The sequence below is a fragment of the Podarcis bocagei genome (genome assembly GCF_964188305.1).
Source record: "Podarcis bocagei genome assembly, chromosome: 6".
NCBI lineage: Eukaryota > Metazoa > Chordata > Lepidosauria > Squamata > Lacertidae > Podarcis > Podarcis bocagei.
The window spans coordinates 82,855,705-82,880,692 of record NC_138130.1 but is presented as its reverse complement, the minus strand read 5'-3'; the positions used below and the strand labels follow the sequence as shown (position 1 = coordinate 82,880,692).

Sequence of the window (24,988 nt, the reverse complement as noted above, 5' to 3'; positions counted from 1 at the left end):
AATAGAAAGATAGAATTGTAGAGTTGGAAATGCCCATGGCGATCATCTAGTCCAACCCCTTGCAATGCAGGAATCTTTTTGCCCAACCTGGCCCTCAAACCCACAACCCTAAGACCCATGCTATACTGGCTGAGCTATCTTGTTAGATACGGACATTTCAGCCAGCCCATTCCAGCTACCAAACCTCTCTGGCACAAGCCCTCTCAACCTGGGACAGATTTGTCTGAGCCGCACCAATGCGAGTATGGCCATCTGCAAGGGCTCTGCTAGAGATGGTGCTGGGTGAAAGAATGTGAGCGTCTCGTGCATGGAAATATTTGAGCAGCCTGCTGCCCTGTTGCCTTAAAGGGTCTGTACATTGACTGGCACAGAAAGGGAGAAGTCGCTCCACATGGAGCCGGCAAAATAAAATCAAAGGGCAGCAGTCCTCCAGTTCTGCCAGCCTTGAAAGGAGGGGGAGTGTTTTATCAAAGCATTGTGCATGTGTTTGAACAAAAGGGTTAATCCCTTATCAGAGGTTACTAAATACCCTTCTGCTGCCTTGCTCAGCAGGCCAAGTATCCATCATATAGCTGGGATTCACATCTATTGTCTACTCTAAGCCAAGGTTAACAGATGTCCCCGTTTTGCTGCGATGCTAGGTTTAGTTTAGTGTTTTACGGGGAGCTGCTGAAGCTGAGAGATTGAATTCTGAGGATCTCCTCCCAGCAGCAAGCAAAACGCTTCCATGAGAGTACAATCCTCGGTTAATGTTGGAGTTGCATCTGCAGCACTTTACGTGAAGCCCCAGAAATGCCTATTGAAGGGTGGTATAGAAATCCATCCATTCTTTCATTTTATAAAGCAGCTAAATCTCCAACCCTAGGATCTCGAGAGTATAGTTAGCTCAGATGGTTAGAGCATGGTGCTGATGACTCTAAGGTCATGGGTTCAATCCCCATATGAGTCACCTGTAAGTTCCTGCATTGAAGGGGGTTGGGCCAGATGACCCTCGGGGTCCCTTCAAACCCTACAATTCTGTGATTTTATGATTCACCCACCCCGTCCAAGGCCCTTCTGATAAGGCTGGAAGCAAATTTGGTAGCAGGTCAAAAAGCAAAGGTCGCATTACTCATATATTGAAACAAAACCAAATAAATAAAATAAAATAAATAAAATAAAATAAAATAAAATACAAAAATTCCTTCCAGTAGCAACTTAGAGACCAACTAAGTTAGTCATTGGTATGAGCTTTCGTGCTAACTAACTTAGTTGGTCTCTAAGGTGCTACTGGAAGGCATTTTTTCTATTTTGATTTTTTTATTTTGTTTTGACTACGGCAGACCAACACGGCTACCTACCTGTAGATTGTTCATATGTGTTGCTGTGATCTGGTCACCTCTTAAATATGTGATTCAGAAGTAAGAATGTAACGGAACTAGCAATCATGCGGATATGGCTGTATGCACATCATATATTTAAATCACACCCACGCCAACTCCTGGGAAGGGTGCAGGGAATTGAAGCTTTGTGGGGGGTAAACTAGAATTCTCAAGTTTTTTGGGGTGGGGTGTGGTGCTCTTTAAATGTAGAATGTGCATGAAGTCTAAAAGTCCAACATGGTGGGGCCTGGCCTAGTGAAAGTTTTCTCCACATGAATGTCTTCTTTGAAGGGAAGTGATTAAGACTTTAAAGAAATCGGCTGACCTAGTCAGGCAGAACTCATCCCCCAAGACTGACTGGACGCCATCCCTGTTTCCTCTGTCTCCTCTCCCCTCCTACACAACTGACAAAATTCAGACTACTTTTCAGAGCTGGGAGGGTGTGTGTCACCTGGGAACAGATTTGAGGAACTGAATCTAGAGCCAATTTAAAACGGAAGGGGCTTAGTATGAATTATGTGTAATTAATCTATAACATTTTCTCTCCATTAATACCCTGCTTATCATCATCGTTTGACTGACATATTTCTCTGGCTTCCTTAAATCTCTCAGCGGATGTCTCCTTGCAGTTGTTGTTAAAGAGCCTGGGAAGGAGAAAAGGTGTTCTTAAAATGTGTGTGTTTGGGTGCATGGGTGGGTCAAATGTCCTACTGATTGCTTTTAAAAAGCAGAAATGACAAGGGCAGTTTTGTGCCTGAACAAAAACAATACGCAAAGATGACAATGGAGCCTGCACATCATTTAGAGAGAAAGAGCTGGGTGGGTGGGTGGTAATACAACAGGCCCCCCCCCCCCGTGCTTTAGGCGACTTGTCATTACCCCCTAGGCTAGGACTATATAGAGGTATAACATTCTCACTGCATGTGAGTGTGGCCCATGCATGCTAGTAAGTGTGCTTAGAGCAGGGCTGGGGACACTTTAGGGTTTGAGGGCCACATTCATTTCTGGGCAACCTTCCAAGGGCTACATGGCAATGGTGGGCAGGGCAGGGCCAGAGGAAAAGTGGGTGGAGCAACAAATGCCCATTCTACCTTTGCACAGCACTCTGTTTTCTAGTAAAAAGGTAAAGGGACCCCTGACCATTATTATTATTAATAATAATAATAATAATAATAATAATAATAATAATAATAATAATAATAATTTATTATTTATACCCCGCCCATCTGGCTGGGTTTCCCCAGCCACTCTGGGCGGCTTCCAAAAGAATATTAAAATACTGTGATACATCAAACATTAAAAGCTTCCCTAAACAGGGCTGCCTTAGGTACAGTGGTGGCCGACTCTGGGGTTGCGGCACTCATCTTGCTTTATTGGCCGAGGGAGCCGGCGTACAGCTTCCGGGTCATGTGGCCAGCATGACTGTTTTCTAGTACCACCTCTCTATTCCCTCGTCCTCAAGCAAGAGGCATTATCAGGATTCAGGACACATTCCAGCCAGGAACACTCAGGGTTCAAAGCAGGGCAAGTGAGTGGTGTAGCCGAGGAAAGGTCCAAAGGCCAAACAGAGAGGCCATTAAGGCCATTGAATCACAGAACTGCAGAGTTGGAAGAGACCACAAGGATCATCTAGTCCAACCCCCTGCAATGCCCAACATGGGGATCGAATTCACAGCCCTCAGATGAAGAGTCTCATATCCAGAGGTTTTCCACCCCAGGCTAAGAAAGAACTTAAGAGGAAGAGAATTTGATACCAGAGCTCCATCTCAGTTTTGTCCCTAGCCGGAATTAAGATTGCCGGAAGAAATATCAACAACCTCAGATATGCAGATGACACAACCTTGATGTCAGAAAGTGAGGAGGAATTAAAGAAGAAGAAGAAGAAGAGTTTGGATTTGATATCCCGCTTTATCACTACCCGAAGGAGTCTCAAAGCGGCTAACATTCTCCTTTCCCTTCGTCCCCCACAACAAACACTCTGTGAGGTGAGTGAGGCTGAGAGACTTCAGAGAAGTGTGACTAGCCCAAGGCCACCCAGCAGCTGCATGTGGAGGAGCGGAGACGCGAACCCGGTTCCCCAGATTACGAGTCTACTGCTCTTAACCACTACACCACACTGGTTCTTAAAGAACCATTTAATGAGGGTGAAAGAGGAGAGTACAAAATATGTTCTGAAGCTCAACATAAAAAAAACCAAGATCATGGCCACTGGTCCCATCACCTCCTGGCAAACAGAAGGGGAAGAAATGGAGGCAGTGAGAGATTTTACTTTCTTGGGCTCCATGATCACTGCAGATGGTGACAGCAGTCACGAAATAAAAAGACACCTGCTTCTTGGGAGAAAAGCAATGACAAACCTAGACAGCATCTTAAAAAGTAGAGACATCACCTTGCCAACAAAGGTCCGTATAGTTTTCACAGTAGTGATGTATGGAAGTGAGACCTGGACCATAAAGAAGGCTGATCGCTGAAGAATTGATGCTTTTGAATTATGGTGCTAGAGGAGACTCTTGAGAGTCCCATGGACTGCAAGAAGATCAAATCTCTCCATTCTTAAGGAAATCAGCCCTCACTGGAGTGCTCACTGGAAGGACAGATCGTGAAGCTGAGGCTCCAATACTTTCGCTACCTCATGAGAAGAGAAGACTCCCTGGAAAAGACCCTGATGTTGGGAAAGATTGAGGGCAGAAGGAGAAGGGGACGACAGAGGACGAGATGGTTGGACAGTGTTCTTGAAGCTACGAACATGAGTTTGACCAAACTGCGGGAGGCAGTGGAAGACAGGAGTGCCTGGTGTGCTCTGGTCCATGGGGTCACGCATAGGCGCCGACTCCATGGGGCCTGAGGGGGCCCAAGCCCCCTCAAAAATTCATTTGGGGGGGCTCCGCCCCCCCAATAATCTCGGGCGCCCCTCCAGCAGAGCGCCACCGCCGCCCCTCCCCCAGCCCAAAATGCACAGGGTCGGGCTGCATGCCTCCTGCCCTCCCTCCCGAGCAAAAGCTCCACCCAATTTCCTTCGGAGCTGATTAATAGGCGCAGCACACTCTCCCCTATTTGCTCACGAGGAGGCGGCGCCACTTTATCTGCATATTCATGAGCTTATTTATTATTCATGAGCTTTCGCGGGCTCCCCCAATATTTTTTATAAGTCGGCGCCCCTGGGGTCACGAAGAGTCGGACACGACTAAATGACTAAACAACAACAACAACAACAACAACACCACCACACAGGCAAAAACAGAAGTGAATGTTATTTGTAAAAACCTATCCCCAGTCGTGTTGTTGTTTTAAAGCTAGGCAGTTCTTTTCTTCAGGCCTGACCTTAGTGAACATTAAAGTGAAGACTTCATAAGACCTGCTTGCAGATCCAAGAACAATTTTGGCTTGTGTTCTGCCAGCTTCCCCCAACAGCTGGCTCAATGCACTTCAGCAGAAACCTGTAATATCCTGGCCTGCCGAGATTAGATCTTTGTTATAAATGAGGCTGCAAGCACCATTTCCCAAGGGGACACACGGCATGCCTGTTTGCATGATCAAACTGCAGCAAGGAAGAAGGGATTTCCCATGCCTGTATACGCTTTCCATATATATCTGTTAATAGTGGCTCTCTCTGGAGCTTTGCTTGAAGTGGGGAATTAGCTTTCCCAATTGTCCACTATGCATTTTCTAACAGTGAATTTTTTAAAAAAACCGTCCAGGTTTTGCATTTTGAGGAAAAGGCGGCTGAGAATAACTAACCTGAAGTAGAGCACTGCTGCAAATGTGAGCAGCAGATAGGTCTTGCACCTTAGTTTTTTATTAAAAACAACAACTATGCACACAGGGAACTTAAATAAAGTAATATTTAATGTGCAGCGTATGCACAAGTATTACTGTATTTAATGGGGCTCACTACCAAATAAGTGAGCAGCAGAACTGTATAACCCTTGAAGAAGTGGGTTAATGATTCAGTATTTCTAAGCCATTTACTGTAACTGTGAGGATTTGTGAAGGGGACAGATAGAAAACTGCCCCACAGAACTGTGTTTCAATTCCAGAATGGGAGGCCTTCAGGGGGAAGAAAATGTTGGTAGCTAAACCTTTACTAAAAGTGGCAAAGATGCTAACTTGCCCAAAATGGGAAAAGCCAAATAATTCAATAAAACTATAGAACATTAGCACAGAATACCTTTTGGTTCCAGTAGTAGATCAACTTACCGTATTTTTCGCACGATTGGACGCACCGGACCATAGGACGCGCCTAGTTTTTTTGGGGGGAAATAAAGGAAAAAAAATTTCCCTTTATTTCCCCCCCAAAAGCAGGTCAGGGAAACCGAACCAGGTCGAGGAACAGCGGGATAGTGGCGCTGCGCCTCCCTGCTGTCCCCCGAGCTTGTGGGGCTGGCTGATGTCTGCCTAGCGCGCGGGGCGCTCTGCTTCAGGGCGCCCTACCCGCCGGGCGGCAGGCTGCTATCCGCAGCTTGGGGAGCCTTGTGGGGAACTGCTGCAGGGCTCCCCACGCTGCGGATGTATGCCTGGCGCGAGGGGCGCTCTGCTTCAGGGTGCCCCACCCGCCGGGCGGCAGGCTGCTATCCGCAGCGTGGGGAAGCTTGCGGGGAGCTCCTGCAAGGGTCCCCATGCTGCGGATGTGTTCCCAAAGCGCCGGGAGCTCTGCTTTCAGGGCGCCCGACGCTCCGGGAAGCAGGCTGCTATCCGCAGCCTAGACACGGCTAGCGGAGCGCTAATCCCGAAGCTTGGGGCGTGCGGAGCTCAGCGTGCCCCAAGCTTCTGGGCGCCGGCAAGGTCTCCGCTAGCCCTGGGAGAGCCCCGCGACGTCGCGGGGCTCTCCCAGGGCTAGCGGAGACCTTGCCAGCACCCAGAAGCTTAGGGCGCGCTGAGCTCCGCACGCCCCAAGCTTCGGGATTAGCGCAGTGGTCCGCTAGCCCTGGGAGAGCCGTGCGACGTCGCGGGGCTCTCCCAGGGCTAGCGGAGACCTTGCCAGCACCCAGAAGCTTGGGGCGCGCTCAGCTCCGCACGCCCCAAACTTCGGGATTAGCGCAGTGGTCCGCTAGCCCTGGGAGAGCCGCGCGACGTCGCGGGGCTCTCCCAGGGCTAGCGGAGACCTTGCCAGCACCCAGAAGCTTGGGGCGCGCTCAGCTCCGCACGCCCCAAACTTCGGGATTAGCGCAGTGGTCCGCTAGCCCTGGGAGAGCCGTGCGACGTCGCGGGGCTCTCCCAGGGCTAGCGGAGACCTTGCCGGCACCCAGAAGCTTGGGGCGTGCTGAGCTCCGCACGCCCCAAGCTTCGGGATTAGCGCAGTGGTCCGCTAGCCCTGGGAGAGCCGCGCGACGTCGCGGGGCTCTCCCAGGGCTAGCGGAGACCTTGCCAGCACCCAGAAGCTTGGGGCGCGCTCAGCTCCGCACGCCCCAAACTTCGGGATTAGCGCAGTGGTCCGCTAGCCCTGGGAGAGCCGCGCGACGTCGCGGGGCTCTCCCAGGGCTAGCGGAGACCTTGCCGGCACCCAGAAGCTTGGGGCGTGCTGAGCTCCGCACGCCCCAAGCTTCGGGATTAGCGCAGTGGTCCGCTAGCCCTGGGAGAGCCGCGCGACGTCGCGGGGCTCTCCCAGGGCTAGCGGAGACCTTGCCGGCACCCAGAAGCTTGGGGCGTGCTGAGCTCCGCACGCCCCAAGCTTCGGGATTAGCGCAGTGGTCCGCTAGCCCTGGGAGAGCCGTGCGACGTCGCGGGGCTCTCCCAGGGCTAGCGGAGACCTTGCCGGCACCCAGAAGCTTGGGGCGTGCTGAGCTCCGCACGCCCCAAGCTTCGGGATTAGCGCAGTGGTCCGCTAGCCCTGGGAGAGCCGCGCGACGTCGCGGGGCTCTCCCAGGGCTAGCGGAGACCTTGCCAGCACCCAGAAGCTTGGGGCGCGCTCAGCTCCGCACGCCCCAAACTTCGGGATTAGCGCAGTGGTCCGCTAGCCCTGGGAGAGCCGCGCGACGTCGCGGGGCTCTCCCAGGGCTAGCGGAGACCTTGCCGGCACCCAGAAGCTTGGGGCGTGCTGAGCTCCGCACGCCCCAAGCTTCGGGATTAGCGCAGTGGTCCGCTAGCCCTGGGAGAGCCGCGCGACGTCGCGGGGCTCTCCCAGGGCTAGCGGAGACCTTGCCGGCACCCAGAAGCTTGGGGCGTGCTGAGCTCCGCACGCCCCAAGCTTCGGGATTAGCGCAGTGGTCCGCTAGCCCTGGGAGAGCCGCGCGACGTCGCGGGGCTCTCCCAGGGCTAGCGGAGACCTTGCTGGCACCCAGAAGCTTGGGGCGTGCTGAGCTCCGCACGCCCCAAGCTTCGGAATTAGCGCAGTGGTCCGCTAGCCCTGGGAGAGCCGCGCGACGTCGCGGGGCTCTCCCAGGGCTAGCGGAGACCTTGCCGGCACCCAGAAGCTTGGGGCGCGCTCAGCTCCGCACGCCCCAAACTTCGGGATTAGCGCAGTGGTCCGCTAGCCCTGGGAGAGCCGCGCGACGTCGCGGGGCTCTCCCAGGGCTAGCGGAGACCTTGCCGGCACCCAGAAGCTTGGGGCGCGCTCAGCTCCGCACGCCCCAAACTTCGGGATTAGCGCAGTGGTCCGCTAGCCCTGGGAGAGCCGTGCGACGTCGCGGGGCTCTCCCAGGGCTAGCGGAGACCTTGCCGGCACCCAGAAGCTTGGGGCGTGCTGAGCTCCGCACGCCCCAAGCTTCGGGATTAATGCAGCGCTCCGCTAGCGGTGGGAGAGCTGGGTCTCCCTCTGCTAGCAGATAGCTTCCTGAAGCCTGGAGAGCGAGAGGAGTCGGTGCGCACCGACCCCTCTCACTCTCCAGGCTTCAGCGAAAGCCTGCATTCGCTCCATAGGACGCACACACATTTTCCCTTGCTTTTTAGGAGGGAAAAAGTGCGTCCTATGGTGCGAAAAATACGGTATTTATTTTAGATGTTTATGGGATGTTAGGATGAACCTGGGAAATTGCCCCATCAAGCTCAGTTAGATGTACTGGACTTCACAGTTTCCGACTGCAACAGCCAGCATGGTGAATGGCAGGAGTTGTAACCCAAAACATCTGGAGGGCACCAGGTTGGGGAAGGCTGGTCTACATTTAAGTGACTATGGCTCTCTGGGGACTCGGGGGTTCTTTCTCCCACCCTACCTAGAAAGGCCTGGGAATGAGCCTGGGGCCTTCTGAACAGGAGCTCCACCTTTCAGCCATGGCATCTCATTACTTCTTACAGGAACGGCAAAGCTTTAAAGTGTCATTGGAACAGAGTTAAACATTGTGAGAAAGAATGCTAAGACTGTAACATATATTGCTGCTACTGTAACATATATTGCTGCTACTGTAATACAGTATTATTGATTATGATGATTAGCGATATGAAGATGATTATACTGTGATGATGATGTCTATTTTTTTTAAGTTTGCAGAAGTTTTTATTGCAATTATCCAATGCAATATAAAGACCTTTATCAAAACCTGGAGGGAAAATGCCCATACAGTTAAGTGAATAGGAGTCTATGCAACTGGCTGCTGCAAGAGTGATTAGCGTTCTCTTATGTAAGCTGCCAAACTACCAACCCAATCCTTTCCCCCTCTTTTGTCATCCTATGGATAAGCCCAAAACCGCTTTCAGCGCATTTCCTCTCCGTTAAACTCAAATTAGTCCCCTTCTGCTGGACTCCTACTGGGAAGCCTTGGTACATCACAGGAGCCTAGCTGAGAAAAGCTCTTTTCAGCCTAGCGAAATCAACTTCTGGTACCTGCTACTCTGACAAGGCCTGCGCCATTACTTATTACATAATAAGCCCTTGCTGTTGAGGGTCAATTATTCCATTGACTGGGCATTACAATAATTCCTGGTAATTAAAAGAGGTACTTATGTGAATCTGGATGCATATTGAAAGAAACATTAGTCCTTTTGTTATCTTGGCAACTCCATTGTTCCTAGCCAAGCCTCGCCAATTAGCATCTACTGCCAATCCCTGTCAGCTGAGGATTTGGGAGAAGTGAAAAGAGGGTCAAGCTCGGATGCTAATTTAGATACAATTGTGACAGTGCAGTTTAGAGGGAATTGCTCCAAAGGCGCCATCAGGGTTTAATGAAGCAAACAGCCTGGGTCCCCCTGACCCTGCAGAGTTAATTAAAAGAGACTGCTTTATGTTGTTGTGCCAAAAAAGAAAAAAAAAAGAAAAAAAGAGGGGGGAGGATTAGAGAGTGGCATCATGAGGTCCTTCCCAATCCCACTCCCCCCCTCCAAAAAGTAAGCACTTTTAAAAGGACATATAATCATCCTTTTAATCTGCTCATTAAACAAGTCTCTCATGCAGACTTAACCCAAATTAGCACTTTCCAAATGGCCAAAATTTGACACAAAGCAGATGGTTCAAATGACTCCACAGGTCAGGCTTCAAATGGGTTTCTATTATTAATATTATTGGCTCAACGGGTGCAGAGATATTAATACTCCGGTATGTCAGCGGCAATGCTCCTTTGATGATGGCTTCATTAAAAAAAAAAAACATACACACACACACCCAAATTTGTAAGGAATTTGTGCTGCTAATATCAGGTTCGCTAAGCTCTGGAGTGCAATCACACACGCTTAACATCAGTGGGCAAAATTTAGAGTACGGTCAAGTTCCTGTAGCGGCAACTGGTGACCAAAAAGTGCTGCAAGGACCTTCTAACTCTAAATCCCCGCTATTGAAGAGGAAACTATTATACTTAAAACCAATGATGACAGATACTAATCTGAACACTTCCCCGCCCCCTCCGGCAACAATTAAACCCCCCATGGCTAGGATCCAAAGAGCTGCTTAGTCTCTTGCAAGGGGCTTGGGCTACCCCAGATGAATTTAAAAAACATCTCTTTTCTTTGAACAACTGGCCCACCATCACAATCTGCTGTTGAAACTGCTCTTTGTCTTTTTTTTAATGCAGCAATGAGGAGGAATCATAGAATCATAGAGTTGGAAGAGACCACAAGGGCCATCGAGTCCAACCCCCTGCCAAGCAGGAAACACCATCAGAGCACTCCTGACATATGGTTGTCAAGCCTCTGCTTAAAGACCTCCAAAGTAGGAGACTCCACCACACTCCTTGGCAGCAAATTCCACTGTCGAACAGCTCTTACTGTCAGGAAGTTCTTCCTAATGTTTAGGTGGAATCTTCTTTCTTGTAGTTTGGATCCATTGCTCCGTGTCCGCTTCTCTGGAGCAGCAGAAAACAACCTTTCTCCCTCCTCTATGTGACATCCTTTTATATATTTGAACATGGCTATCATATCACCCCTTAACCTCCTCTTCTCCAGGCTAAACATGCCCAGCTCCCTTAGCCGTTCCTCATAAGGCATCGTTTCCAGGCCTTTGACCATTTTGGTTGCCCTCCTCTGGACACGTTCCAGTTTGTCAGTGTCCTTCTTGAAAAGGAGGAAAAGTCATCTCAGCCCCTCTGACCCAGGCATTAGAGTTTGGTTTCTTACTTTATTTATAAATTTATATCCTGCCTATTTTCTACTCGGACTCAAGCATCCTTCCCTATCCTCCAAAGCTAAACTATGAAACTTGCTCCCACCAGCTTGGATGGCTTTAAAAGAGGATTGGACAAATTCATTTGAGGGACGTGGCTATCAGTGGCTACTACCAGTGACTGCTAAACTCTGGCTCCATGGTCAGAGGCAGCAAGGCTTCTGAATACCAGTTCTTGGAAACAGCAGAAGAGGAGAATGCTGTTTCGCTTGGGTCTTGCTTGTGGGTTTCCCGTAATAATAATAATAATAATAATAATAATAATAATAATAATAATAATTTTTTATTTATACCCCGCCCTTCCCAGTTCAAAAACCGGGAGATATGCTCCAGAGATCCAGACCGTGGGGAGCCCCAAGAAATTAATAAATACAATTTGGACTATAATTTGATCTTTTTATTTTAGTTTTTTAATTGATCAATTGAAGTATTATGATTGGATATTTAATTGGATGTTTTTTATTGGAAAATCAATAAAAATGATTTAAAAAAAAACAAAAACTGGGCTCAGGGTGGCTAACAACAAATTTAAAACACTTAATTATAAAAGCAGAATAAAATACAGTATAAAAACATGAACAACAATGAAATTCAAAATTCAAAAATCAATTTAGGGGAAATAAGCATTAGATAATCCCCAGGGCTAGCTGGCTGAATTGGTCCTACTTGGGCCAGCGAGGAGGCCAGGGGAGAATTAGATGTGGGGTCTCAGAGCAGGTGATCTTCATAAAAGGGGAGGGGGAGGGAAGAGAAGGGAAATAAAAGATCAGGCTGAATTCAAATTAAACGCCAGGCGGAATAGCTCTGTCTTACAGGCCCGGCGGAAGGAGGTTAAATCCTGAAGGGCCCTAGTTTCATGGGACAGAGCATTCCACCAGGTTGGAGCCATCACTGAAAAGGCCCTGGCCCTGGTGGAGGATAGTCTGACTTCCTTAGGGCCCGGGACCTCTAAACTATGGTTATTCATGGACCTTAAGGTCCTCTGCGGGGCATAATAATAATAATAATAATAATAATAATAATAATAATAATAATAATAATAATAATAATTTATTATTTATACCCCGCCCATCTGGCTGGGCCTCCCCAGCCACTCTGGGCGGCTTCTATAAAAACCAAAAATACAGTAAAATGTCACACGTTAAAAACTTCCCTGAACAGGGCTGCCTTAAGATGTCTCCTGAATGTCAGGTAGTTGTTTATCGCTTTGACATCTGCTGGAAGGGCGTTCCACAGGGCGGGCGCCACTACCGAGAAGGCCCTCTGCCTGGTTCCCTGTAGCTTTGCTTCTCGCAGTGAGGGAACCGCCAGAAGGCCCTCGGCGCTGGACCTCAGCGTCCGGGCAGACTGATGGGGGTGGAGACGCTCCTTCAGGTATACTGGACCGAGGCCGTTTAGGGCTTTAAAGGTCAGCACCAACACTTTGAATTGTGCTCGGAAACGTACTGGGAGCCAATGCAGGTCTTTCAAGACCGGTGTTATATGGTCTCGGCGGCCGCTCCCAGTCACCAGTCTAGCTGCCGCATTCTGGATTAGTTGTAGTTTCCGCGTCACCTTCAAAGGTAGCCCCACGTAGAGCGCATTGCAGTAGTCCAAGCGGGAGATAACCAGAGCATGCACCACTCTGGCGAGACAGTCCGCAGGCAGATAGGGTCTCAGCCTACGTACCAGATGGAGCTGGTAAACAGCTGCCCTGGACACAGATTTGACCTGTGCCTCCATGGACAGCTGTGAGTCCAAAATGACTCCCAGGCTGCGCACCTGGTCCTTCAGGGGCACAGTTACCCCATTCAGGACCAGGGAATCCTCCACACCTGCCCGCCTCCTGTCCCCCAAAAACAGTACTTCTGTCTTGTCAGGATTCAACCTCAATCTGTTAGCCGCCATCCATCCTCCAACCGCCTCCAGACACTCACACAGGACCTTCACCGCCTTCACTGGTTCTGATTTAAAAGAGAGGTAGAGCTGGGTGTCATCCGCATACTGATGAACACTCAGCCCAAACCTCCTGATGATCTCTCCCAGCGGCTTCATATAGATGTTAAAAAGCATGGGGGAGAGGACAGAACCCTGAGGCACCCCACAAGTGAGGGCCCAAGGGTCTGAACACTCATCCCCCACCACCACTTTCTGAACACGGCCCAGGAGGAAGGAGCGGAACCACTGTATAACAGTGCCCCCAGCTCCCAGCCCCTCAAGACGGTCCAGAAGGATGCTATGGTCGATGGTATCAAACGCCGCTGAGAGATCCAGCAGAACTAGGAAACAGCTCTCACCCTTGTCCCTAGCCCGCCGGAGATCATCAACCAGGGCATACCAGGAGAGGCGGTCCTGTAGATACGCAGGCATCTGTTTGTCCACTGTGAGAACATCTGGACTAGATGAGCGACTGGCCTGATCCACCAGGCTCTTCTTATGCCCATCCACAAGCAAGAGGCATTACCAGAGTTCAAAGACACATTCTAGCCAGCCAAGATTCTGAGCCAGCTTTCTAGCACGGGGTTCACTATTGCTTACTTGAAGGGAGAGGGGGTGAGGCTCAGCACCGTTCAAACTGCAGGATTGGCTCCGCCACTAAGCACCCAGCTGCCTCTTCCTTCTCCCTGCCCATAAGCATAAGTGAGCCACCAGCTGGGAACTGAAGCTGGGAATCCGCTTCCGGTGGCTATCCATGGAAAAAAGAGAACAGTTATAAAATAATAGTCAACTAAGCCCAAACTAGACGGACGCGGGTGGCGCTGTGGGTAAAACCTGAGTGCCTAGGACTTGCTGATCGCAAGGTCGGCGGTTCGAATCCCCGCGGCGGGGTGAGCTCCCGGTGTTCGGTCCCAGCTCCTGCCCACCTAGCAGTTCGAAAGCACCCTTAAGTGCAAGTAGATAAATAGGTACCGCTTTATAGCGGGAAGGTAAACGGCGTTTCCGTGTGCTGCGCTGGTGCTGGCTCGCCAGATGCCGCTTAGTCACGCTGGCCACGTGACCAGAAGTATCTCCGGACAGCGCTGGCTCCCGGCCTCTTGAGCGAGATGAGCGCGCAACCCTAGAGTTGGACACGACTGGCCCGTACGGGCAGGAGTACCTTTACCTTTTTAAGCCCAAACTATAAAGCAATATATTAGTGTAAAAACTAAGACGGCGCTAATATTTATGAATTAGCCACCAGAATTAAATGCCAACATATCGGAAGGAGGAAATATTCAGCCAAAGGCCTTTTAAAAATAGCCAGTTCTTTGCCAGCCAAGTCAAACGCTGCAGGCACAACTTGCTTGGCAAGGCATTCCACAAGATGGATGGCACCGGAGAAAAAAATCTCAAACCAGAATCACCCACAATACTGTGCTGCTGAGTTTGTCTGAAGGCATGTGAGGCTACAGCCTTACTGAAACTAAACTGGCCTTAGCCTGGGCAGGGTCTGGATGGGAGATCCCCTAGGAATCACATGCTGGATACCCTGGGTTTCATGCCAGAAAAAAAAAATGTAAATGTAATTGTAATGGTTCTAAGGGGGTTGCTCGTGCGTAAGCAGGTGCCTAATTTCCTGGCTGGGTGCAAACACCTGGCTGGGCTGCCAAAGCGAACCTCTTCTGTCCGGACAGCCACTCACCCATGGCTGACTCAGTCGCTGGCAGAATCCATGAGTGGGCGTTTCTTAAACTTCTTCCAGCAAAGAAGTTCTTTGACGCCTAGTCTCCGCCTACCCTCTCTGCGCGAAAGCCTTCTGCGCAGGGAGGGCGTGGGCAACGGAGGACCCGTACTCTCCCCGCTGGTCCCAGGCAAGGAGTCATGGGACTTCCTTGCCACTTCCCCCACCTGCCCCCCTTCTCCACTGGTGCTACGCTGATTCTCTTCCCCAGAAGATGGGCTGCTCCTCCTCCCTGGACGCTCTCTGGAATCCCTCTGGCTTTTGCGCTCCCCCTCCAGTACTGATGGCAGTTCCCTGACAGTAATAAACGAAACTAAACTAAACTGTAGTTGTTGAAATAACCAGTCTATTTCCAAAGCTGCTGTGCTTCTTGTCTGCCCACTGCCTCCCTGTTGCCACAATGCTATGCATGTGTAGATGTAAAAAAAAATGGTTGCTATATATAGAAAATATGGCTGCATCTGCAGTAGCCTTTAAGCAAAAACGAAGTGCTTATTGGGTTGCGGTTACTGTCCTCCGCTGGCTTTGATATTGTTATTGTAGTTGACTGTATATTCTAAAAGTGTTTTATGAGAGTTGGACTTGCGGTTTAAAGACGTTGTAATAAACATAAAATAAGTAAAAAGCTGAGTGGGTCAAAGCATAACAGCCTTAAGCATAGAAGTTGCTCCTAGTAACAGCCATTCGGTTAGAAAGCACTGGTGTTTATGGGCCAAACCCAGAGTTTATGTGCTTCTTTAGTCAGTCCTCCTCATTGGGCCTCTCTCTAAAGTGGGGTGGAGAACAATTTTCCACCCAGGGGCCACATTTCCCCATGAGCAGGGGCACATTCGAGTGGGGAGTAGGGCAAGATGGAAAGCTAGTGCAGCAACAGGTGTGACTTTCCTTTCTATAGTATGTGACATTCTAGCCAAGTCAGAGGTTTCTATACACACCCACACACCAGGCAGGCATCGTCACTGTTCTCTTTTTGGTGTCTAGTTAAAACATTTTGCTGTAGGCAAGCCAGCCCAGAGGCTCACACATTTTAATCTCTTTCATTGTTCATTTTAACTATTTTTAAATGTTTTAAACTGTTTCCCCCCCAATTCATAATTTCTGTTATTTATTGCAAACCAAGTTCTGCTACAACCAAGTGGCATATCCATTTTGTTAAATAAAACCAACAAATAAATTCTACCACTTATTCCACTGCTCATGTAGATCAGACCTCTTGATATGCCCAAGGCGTCACTGACGTGATTCTCCCTCCGATGTTTCATTCCTTCTGGAATTTGGATGGAGGTTTGCTTGGCCACTTGTCTGATTCTCCAGTAAGGCATCCATTTCCTTTTTCCCAGCTGCACCTTCCTCCCAGGGTGTCCAGTCACAGGGCATGAGTGCCACTGCTTCACCCCATTGGCAGTGGCAGGTTGTTTATATCTGCCCCTGCCACTGTTGCCAAACCAATGTTCTCCCTCCCCACCACTCTGCTGCTTCCCAGGGCTGGCAAACGGCAGTGCCACTGAGGTGACACATCTGCAGCTCCTACGTTCAGAAGTACTGCATCCTGAGTAAGTTTGCCCCGAATATCACACAGTGATGTGGAGTTAGCTAAGCACATCAATAAGTGGCGCTATGTTGGACTACTCAAGAAAAGGAATAGGACTCAGTTGTTTGTTCACCTCATCATGGAGACTGGGCTCTCTTAACTTTAGGAATGGATCAGAATTTCCAAGTTCCTTTGTTTGGTCTAGACAAGAACAATGGAGACCTCATTTATATATCTCCTTGCCTTGTCCAGGCAAGCGATCCTTTCTTTGTCGCTGCTGTTCAAACTGGAGGATACAGGCTACACTAAATGGACTGGAAATTCCTTCCAATGGAAAGTCTATTTTGCTTTGGCGAAGCAAGCTATGGCCATTGAAATGTCTGTGTGTTTTATTTAGGGTTGTTGGCTTGAACAATGAGGCATGACAATTGCCTGTCAGTTCTCCTGAGGCCTGTACCAAGTGAAGCCTAAACTTGCCATTCAGCAACTGCACCAGCCGAGGGATGTCTGGAATTTGTTGTGTGTGCACTCGCCTCTAAAAGGGAACAGCTGTCGTGAAAGGGTGTTACAAGACACCTCTAAGGGCATGGATGACTTCAGTTACACCCTTATCTGCAACTTGATATGATCAGCTTTTGCTGCTACACAGTTTCTAACTGCAGGAATAAAATATGCGCAACCATAATACTTGGGTTAGCGAGGTGATATCTTGTAAAGGCTTCAGCCTTTTACATAAAATACTTAACACTTATTAATGGAGTTTTGTAGACAAAAAGAGTTCAATAGGAAAAGCAATGTCCACCAGTTCACCTACAGAAAATCATGCACCAGTCTCACATCATATCTGCCAATAATTCCACAGCAGGGATGGAGAACATTTTTCAGCCCATAGAGCAGATTCCCTCATTGGAAACCCACATGCCAGCGGTGGGAAGAGCCAAGAGCAAAAATGGTTAGAGCAACAGATGTAATTAGACCTTTTTTGTACAGCAGACTACATACCCTCTGGCCCACGCTCTCTAAGACCATGAAGAGAGTTGGCTGGATCAGGACAGAGCCCATGTAGCCCAGCATCCTGTTCCCACAGTGGCCAACCAGAAGCCTATTGGCGGCATGCAAGAGGACCTGAGCACAACTAGTGACCCCAGATCCCCAGAAACACATCCCCACCCGCATCCAATGATGTATCCAGCTGATTTAAGAAGCACAAAGGAGCCCTGCACTGCAGTGCATGCACAACAACAGCTGCAGCTGCCATGAGCTGTACATGTGGAAGTCTGCGGTTTCATTATACTGAAATTGATTATTTTTTTACTCGATTATTACCTTCTCAAAGCCTTTAGGATGGAGTAGGTTATACATGTAAGCAAATAAGTACAAAGAACTAAGATTTATTTCCAGCCACCACTCCATCTCCAAAAACCGAACTGGTGCTGTAATCCCCCTGGGCTCATTCACTGGGACCCTTCTTGTTATCTTTGTTCTTCCTGTTCTCTGATCCTTCAGTGCACTCTTCAATAAAAAATATTGCTTTCTTTGATTTGGGCAGTATTCTATCACTCTGTTGATGTTTCCTGGTATTATATTTCTAGTTTCTTTCTTTGGCTTGCAGAGCTGGAGCTGGCAGACATTTTCAGACATATTTGTACGAAAGACCTCAATATCCTTTCTAGTCATTTAAATTTATGGCTGTTCCATTTAAGAGATGTTCTCTGTTTCACGTGGTCACCACTAGACTCACCGTTTGACATCTGTTTGCATTAAACTGCACTTCCCATTTAATTACCAGGTCTCTTAAAGACCCAAAATCCTCCTGAATTTAGTTGCCTATAAAGTCTGAAGTATTTGCTATTACATCGGCTCAGTTTCGGTACCCGTTTACACAAGCTCACATGCGATATTCTCATCAATTCATGATTAAAGAGAGCTGCCCCCTGGAGTACACCGCTGGTGAACTATGTAGAACAAAATTAATTACTCTCTTGATTCATTCACGATATCTTGTCTAGAGCTCAATTTCAAGTCAACTCAGTATACTCATTCTGTACATTTATGAGTCACTGACATAATTCGGTATCAGAGCTCTAAATATCTGCACAGCAATGATCATAGCAGAAGACGGAAACAAGCCCCCAGTTGCAAAAGAGACAGAACAAATTCTGTAAAATAATCACTTTTCTTTTCTTTCTTTTTAAAACCTCACATGGCTACAGAGGAACATTAGAATATTCATAGGCCATTTCCAATATTCATAGACCACCTCTTACCTCTCAACCATATCTACCCCCACTGTTCAGCCCCGGACACTGAGGTCCAGTTCCAAGGTCCTTCTGGCAATACTTTCACTGTGAAAAGTGAAGTTATAGGGAACCAAACAGAGGGCCTTCTCGGTAGTGGCACCCACCCTGTGGAATACCCTCCCATCAGATGTCAAGGAGCTAAACAATTATATGACTTTTCAAAGACATCTGAAGGCAACCTTGTATCAGAAAGTTTTTAATGTCTGATGTTTCACTGTTTTTCTGTATTCCGTTGGAAGCTGCCCAGAGTGGATGGGGCAACCCAGTCAGTTAGGCAGGGTATAAACAATAATTTGTTGCTGTTATTCTTTTAGCTGTAGATGCCAGGGATTGGATATGGGATCTTCTGCGGGGGGAAACACGCTCCCTGCTACTGATCTGTAGTGTATTATTGCAAAGCATTCTGTGTCCAATATGAACAGAAGAGCAGGATATGAAGTTACAGGAACAGCAATAATAATTTTAACAATGCTATATTCTTTCCAGAAGCCAGTCAGATGGTCTGGGAAGTTTATAAACAGAATATGATAGCAATAACTATTTCCTATCAATTGTCCTCAGTGCCTTGTAATCAGAAGTAAAAATAAATCTAACTCCCAGAACTGTGCACTGTAAACGTAAATATACTTACTAATCACACACACAATTTTCTTATTTACAGTCACGAAATGCAAGTGTCCTGATTGCAGTATCTGGAACTTATTTAGCAGAGAAAGTACAGATCCTCTGCCAATGAAGTCCAGAGAGATATGCATTATCATTCTTATCTGAAATGGCAGTAACTGAAAAGAAGTCTCTATTTTTGCCAAGGAAGACATTACATTAAGCATGTAATGTTTGGAAAAACCTTGATTCCAGTTTCAGAGTTTAGGGGAAATATCTGGTTCAAACAATACCTTTCAAGCTGCCTATTCCCCCCCTTCCCCTCCCTTAAGTCAAAATCAACCTAAAGGAACAGTTTCAAATGGAAGATGTGAACTATGGTTTAAGTATTCAGGTTATCCAATTTTTTTCTGCCTTACTTGTCCTGATTTTGATTATTTGTGCCACTCTTTTTCTTTTAGCAATTCCTCCTCCCCCGTTTTCTAAATCAGACGCTTTAGAGGTAGAAAGGGAAACGGATTTAAAGATCAAAATTCAACAATCCTGGCCACACACTTCCAATTTGCCATGGGACTCAATTATTTTTATTGCAAGCCCCCTCCCTTCCTTTTTTTCTAACACAAGCGAGGAATTATTTTCCTTGGCATCCCAATAATTACTTCTAGCAATTTTGAAAACGTTGAAGCGGTTGTTCCCCCGAGGGAGTGCTTGTTAACCCTTTCACTGACACACTTAATGATAATGACAGTTGCACAGATTCCTAAGGGCTAGGAGTCAGGGGAACAAAGGCCAACCCTTTACTTTATCCAACAAGGGGCTCAGTCCAGGCAGCCACAATCTTGGGGTGGAATTCAATCACGGACTGGCAAGTTCAGGTTGCGCAGTCCCCGCTGACTGCGCAACAAATCTGCTCCCCCACAAAACCCCTGGACTTTCCTCGATGTATGGGATCCAGAAAGTTGGCACATCCTGCCTCTGCCTGTCTCTGCCGCTGCCCACCTGGTCTGTTGCCCACAGCTGGTTTCCCACAAGAAGTGGTTCTCTGTTGAATTTTGCAGGCAGCTTCTCCACCCGCCTTTAATCCAAGATGTCTGGAGTGGAGGTGTGTGCTAGCCTAGCCCTACCTAGAGATGCTGGGGATAAATGAATATTTTTGTCATTTATGATGTCGGTTTTTATCTGTGACTGTGTTATTGAAATTTTATGATGTCGCTGACTTACCTTTGTTTTAGGTTTATTTATTATCATATCATAATTTTAATATATATCGTGTGCTGCCCTGGGACCTTTGGGCAAAAGGTGGGTTACATATATGTCAAATAAAGAATGACTGCTGCCACCCATCCTCTCCAAAGGCACTCTGGAAATAACAATATCATAGATATTTTTCTGCAGGTCAGTTGCAGCCCTCCAAAACTACAGCAAAACAGCCACACACACACACACACACACACACACACACACACACACCATTCTCCAGTTTTAGGAATGGGTTGAACTGGGGCCCATCCTTAAAAGAAACAACAAAAACTATTTATTTAAGAACCACTAAAACCAGCAGATAAAACTATATTTAAAATACAAGCAGGCAAGAGAAATACAGTTATATGCATGTATGAATCAGTCTTTTCCTTCGTTTTAATTCATGCATTTAATTATTTCATACATTCATTCCTACATAATTCGTATATCTACACAGTATCTATCTATCTATCTATCTGTCTGTCTGTCTGTCTGTCTGTCTGTCTGTCTGTCTATCTATCTATCTATCTACAGTGGTACCTCGGGTTAAGTACTTAATTCGTTCCGGACATCTGTTCTTAACTTGAAACTGTTCTTAACCTGAAGCACCACTTTAGCTAATGGGGCCTCCTGCTGCTGCCACGCCGCCAGAGCACGATTTCTGTTCTCACCCTGAAGCAAAGTTCTTAACCTTAAGCACTATTTCTGGGTTAGCGGAGTCTGTAACCTGAAGTGTATGTAACCTGAGGTACCACTGTATCTAACTGGGAGTTCCAAGTGGTCTGGGAGCTTCATTCAGGTAGTTATTGTTCCCTTTATTTCTTGCATTGCATTTTATTATATTGCTATTTGAATTCTAGGGAATGCAAATTGTCATACAACACAATAAAATATATATGAAATAAGAGCAGAAATAAAAATACAATTAAATATAATGCAGCATCTAGAAACATCACTTTACAATTGCTACACTGGGCAGAAAAATCATTAAGTGAAAAATCAATACCCTCAGTAATTTTTAAGTGATCCATTGGGTGGGGGGCAGAGTTTGGGAAATACTAATGCTGAAACTGGAATTCCGATTTATATGTGATAGAAATACTCTTCCTTCAAACTACTGCATTCTGATTTTAATTCACTACCATTTGTACTTGATTTCGCTGCTTCCTTCTTATGCATGCTTTTGATTATTTATTTTACAAAACCCTACACTGGAGAGGATTAAGTAAAATACATGCGCATAGCATGTGCGTATAGTTCAGAATCAATTTGATAAGTCTTGGCTTTTAGACAGGATGTTATTTGTATTTCTTCCCATTTTTCTTGTTGTTTTGGAAGCACATGACGCCCTAGACATTTACAGGAGTCTCTGGAAAGTTAGATAACAAGGTATGTGCTGTGGAGCCGAAAGGGTTAACAGCTGTGAAATCAATAGGCCTGTGTCCTTTTACAATATAGCATTTAAATCCTTTCATTCTCAGCTCTTTGCATTTATATAGGGGATATTTATAACAAGAATCTTCAGATGACTTTAATTATAGTTTGCCTGGAGTTACAACACACAGAAATAAGGCCCTGAGATTTAAAATAGAAATAATCATAGAAGCACGATTATTTCTAAGTACGCTTGAAAAGTAGTCTCAGGCTTTTCAAATTAATAAAAAAGGAGGATGAAACTAACCATATGATCCTCCCCATGTGCAAATAGAAACATACATCCCCCACCAGTGCCTTACATGGAACTCTTTAGGTAAGATTTTCTTGCAAAAGACTTATTGCAAAGGTAATAACCCAAAACCAATAACCTCCTCAGACACAGGGAAGAAGGCTGGAATAACAAGTTGCAGCTGGGCTCTGGTGACCAGGCTACATGGGCTCCTAGTTCAGAGTAGGGGAACCCAGTAGCTGGTGGGCTTCAATAGGTCTGTCAGGGTTCTTCAATTGGTCTTTGAGCCCATTTCAGCCAAGCCATGCCCACCTGCTCTACAACTGACGTCATATATGATGTCCAGGGCAGGTGAAAACCTGGCTCAGTCTGAAGGGGTTTGCTGACAACTATGCACAGTGTCTGCAAACCCCTGCACAAGCCACTGCTTTGAAAGGGGTTTCCCCAGACGACAATCAACTGATCTTCAGAAGTCCTTCGCAAGCCCCTGAACTGGAGAGTGCTTTGAAAGGGGCTTAGCAGGGCCAACAATCAGTTGTCAGCTCTTGCACAACGCTTGGAAAGGGCTTCTCAGGAGGGCCTTGCGGGGAGCTCCGCAATATACCTGCCAGATCTAGGTCTCCATCTGCCCTAAGTGAAGACTTGCTGGAAGAACACAGATCCTTAGCTCTGGGCGACCCAGCTGCTTGGTTCCACTCCCACCCTGACTTGCTGCAGACCGCTGCTAACACTGTGCTCTTGAATCCTGCCTGCTTTGAATCCTGCCTGCTCAACTGTGTTTGCCAGTGGGCTTGCTTCGTGAACCTATTACAGGCCCACAGACCTGGACAGGGCACTCCAAACAATAAGTAGGCCCACATGATAGAGAAAACCAATTCCTCAGCCAGCACCACCTCGCCTCAGTAGGCAGAAGTACCCAAAGAAGGCCTCTAGAATGGATCACACGGCTGTTCCCATTTGCTGTATCCAAACTAGCGCTAAGCAACTCATTCTGTAAGTGCCAGGATTTACGTTTAGGCAACTGAACCTCCTCCGCTCCCCCCAACACAACTCCTTAAATCTGTTCTGGGTTTCGCCCCAGTCTCCAAAGCAGATTTGAGGAGGGTGCGAGGGGCGTGTGAGGGATAGGAGAGGGGAAGGTTGCACTGTATGAGTGAGTAAATCCTTGCTCTGATGGAACCTGCTGTTTGGATACTGCCCTAGATCTGAATTGCATTCAGATGGAGTACATTCCTATCAAATGAAGACAGTGGTCATTCTGTCCTACTGCCTCTGCTTTTCTTGCTTCCGTTTTCTATCTCTGTGGGTTTTGGGTTTTTTTTGTTTTTTTTGCACTCTCTGTAAAAGAGAGCTTTGTAAGAATGCATAGCAGAAGGTAAGAAGATATTTATCGGGCTACAACTCCCATCAGCTCTAGCCACTGTGGCCAATGGGCAGGAATGATGGGAATTGTAGTCCATAACTTCTGGAGAGCATCATGCTGGCTACCCTGGCTGCACAGAAAGCACCATCTCCTTCTCCTCCGCCAAATTTTAGCACCTTGCCTGTAACATGCGCAATCCCAGCCACACAACGCAGACAAGACGTACACAGGGGTAGCCAGTGGAATGGCAGTAAGAGGATTAGTCCATAAATAAAGATAGGAAAGAAATGCTTAGTCTGAGAAAAACACTCAACCTCAAAGGTTTGCAATGTCTGGATGCAAAGTCAGCTTATGAATACAAAATAAAAATCTAGCACCACCACCCATAGATTTTTTATTTTTTGGTTGTTGTGGTTTACTAAGGGTCACAATAAATGCCTGGACATTCCTGAGAAGTTACAGATGTGTACAGATGCATACTGGAGGCCTCTTAATTTTGAAAATGACCGAGAACTGTATGCCACTTCGAAAAGCAGCTCATTTAATACTGCTATTTTTTCCAAGGAGGGGGGGGGGGCGGGACAAGTGCCTCAGCCCTAGTGGGCAGTTGTTTAAAAATGATGGGATTATAACAGCAGCTGGCGGCATTCCATTCCAGGAAAGCTCAAGGCATTATTCAGCCTTGAGTTCCCCTTCCATGGCTGGACCCATTCGACGCATAATCTCTTTTATGGAGTCTTAACCCTTTTGATGTAGTTTTTCCTCTGTGGCACGCACACATTGCTTGACAGTGAATTATACGGGCAAACCCTTTACAAGAGTGTTGGTCACGCAGGCCATGACACTTGTGTTAACGCACTACTGATTACTGTACTAACGAGTACAGTGGTACCTCGCAAGACGAATGCCTTGCAAGACAAAAAACTCGCTAGACGAAAGGTTTTTCCGTTTTCGATTTGCCTCGCAAGACGAATTTCCCTATGGGCTTGCTTCGCAAGACAAAAACGTCTCGCGACTTTGTTTCCTTTGTCTAAAAACAAAGACATGTTTTGTTTATAAAGTTAATTTATTTTCCCTTCAATTTTTGAACTGCTCTTTACAGTATGTGTGACTTTAAAGAGCAGTTAATAAACTGTTGTTGTACCAAATTTGGCTTTGTTTGGACTTTTTTTGACCATAGGAACGCATTAATTGATTTTCAATGCATTCCTATGGGATTTCGTGATTCGCAAGACGAAAAATTCGCTAGACGACAAAACTTGCGGAACGAATTAATTTCGTCTTGCGGGGCACCACTGTATCAACTGGGGGCGGGGGTGGGGAAGGGGAGTAGTGCAAGTATAACTCACTAGATCCTTTCCTTATGCTGCGTTTATAGAGACCTGCATGTAACATGGATTTTTCAAGCTGTGTTCCAGGGAATCTGAGGTTTCTTTGGAGCCTTCGCAAGGATTCCTCAATGAGAAGATTAGTAATGGTGGACAAACTCCCCTGCAAGGCAACTTGCCCACCACTGTGGATCTTCCACCACCCTCATTCACCCAGGACAATGGTGGCACCAAAGAAGTTGGGATGGAGGAGAAATTCAATTCAGATCATATTTTAAGGTACCTAAGTCACACTTCCCAAAACAATGCAGAGGCTGAAGCACAGCCATCCATTGAAATCTGCACTCATCCAAATTTTGCAGTGCTGTTCTCCAGCCAAGTGATGTGCACACAAAAAAGCAAATACTAGGGTAATGTGTGCATATAAATGC

The 24,988-nt window shown here is 47.2% G+C and overlaps 1 protein-coding gene across 9 annotated transcripts in view; it reads right to left on the bottom strand.

Moving 5' to 3' along the window:
• ATP8A2 (ATPase phospholipid transporting 8A2) overlaps positions 1–24,988 on the bottom strand; it is a 341,618-nt gene that overhangs the window by 67,042 nt on the left and 249,588 nt on the right. The window lies entirely within an intron of this gene.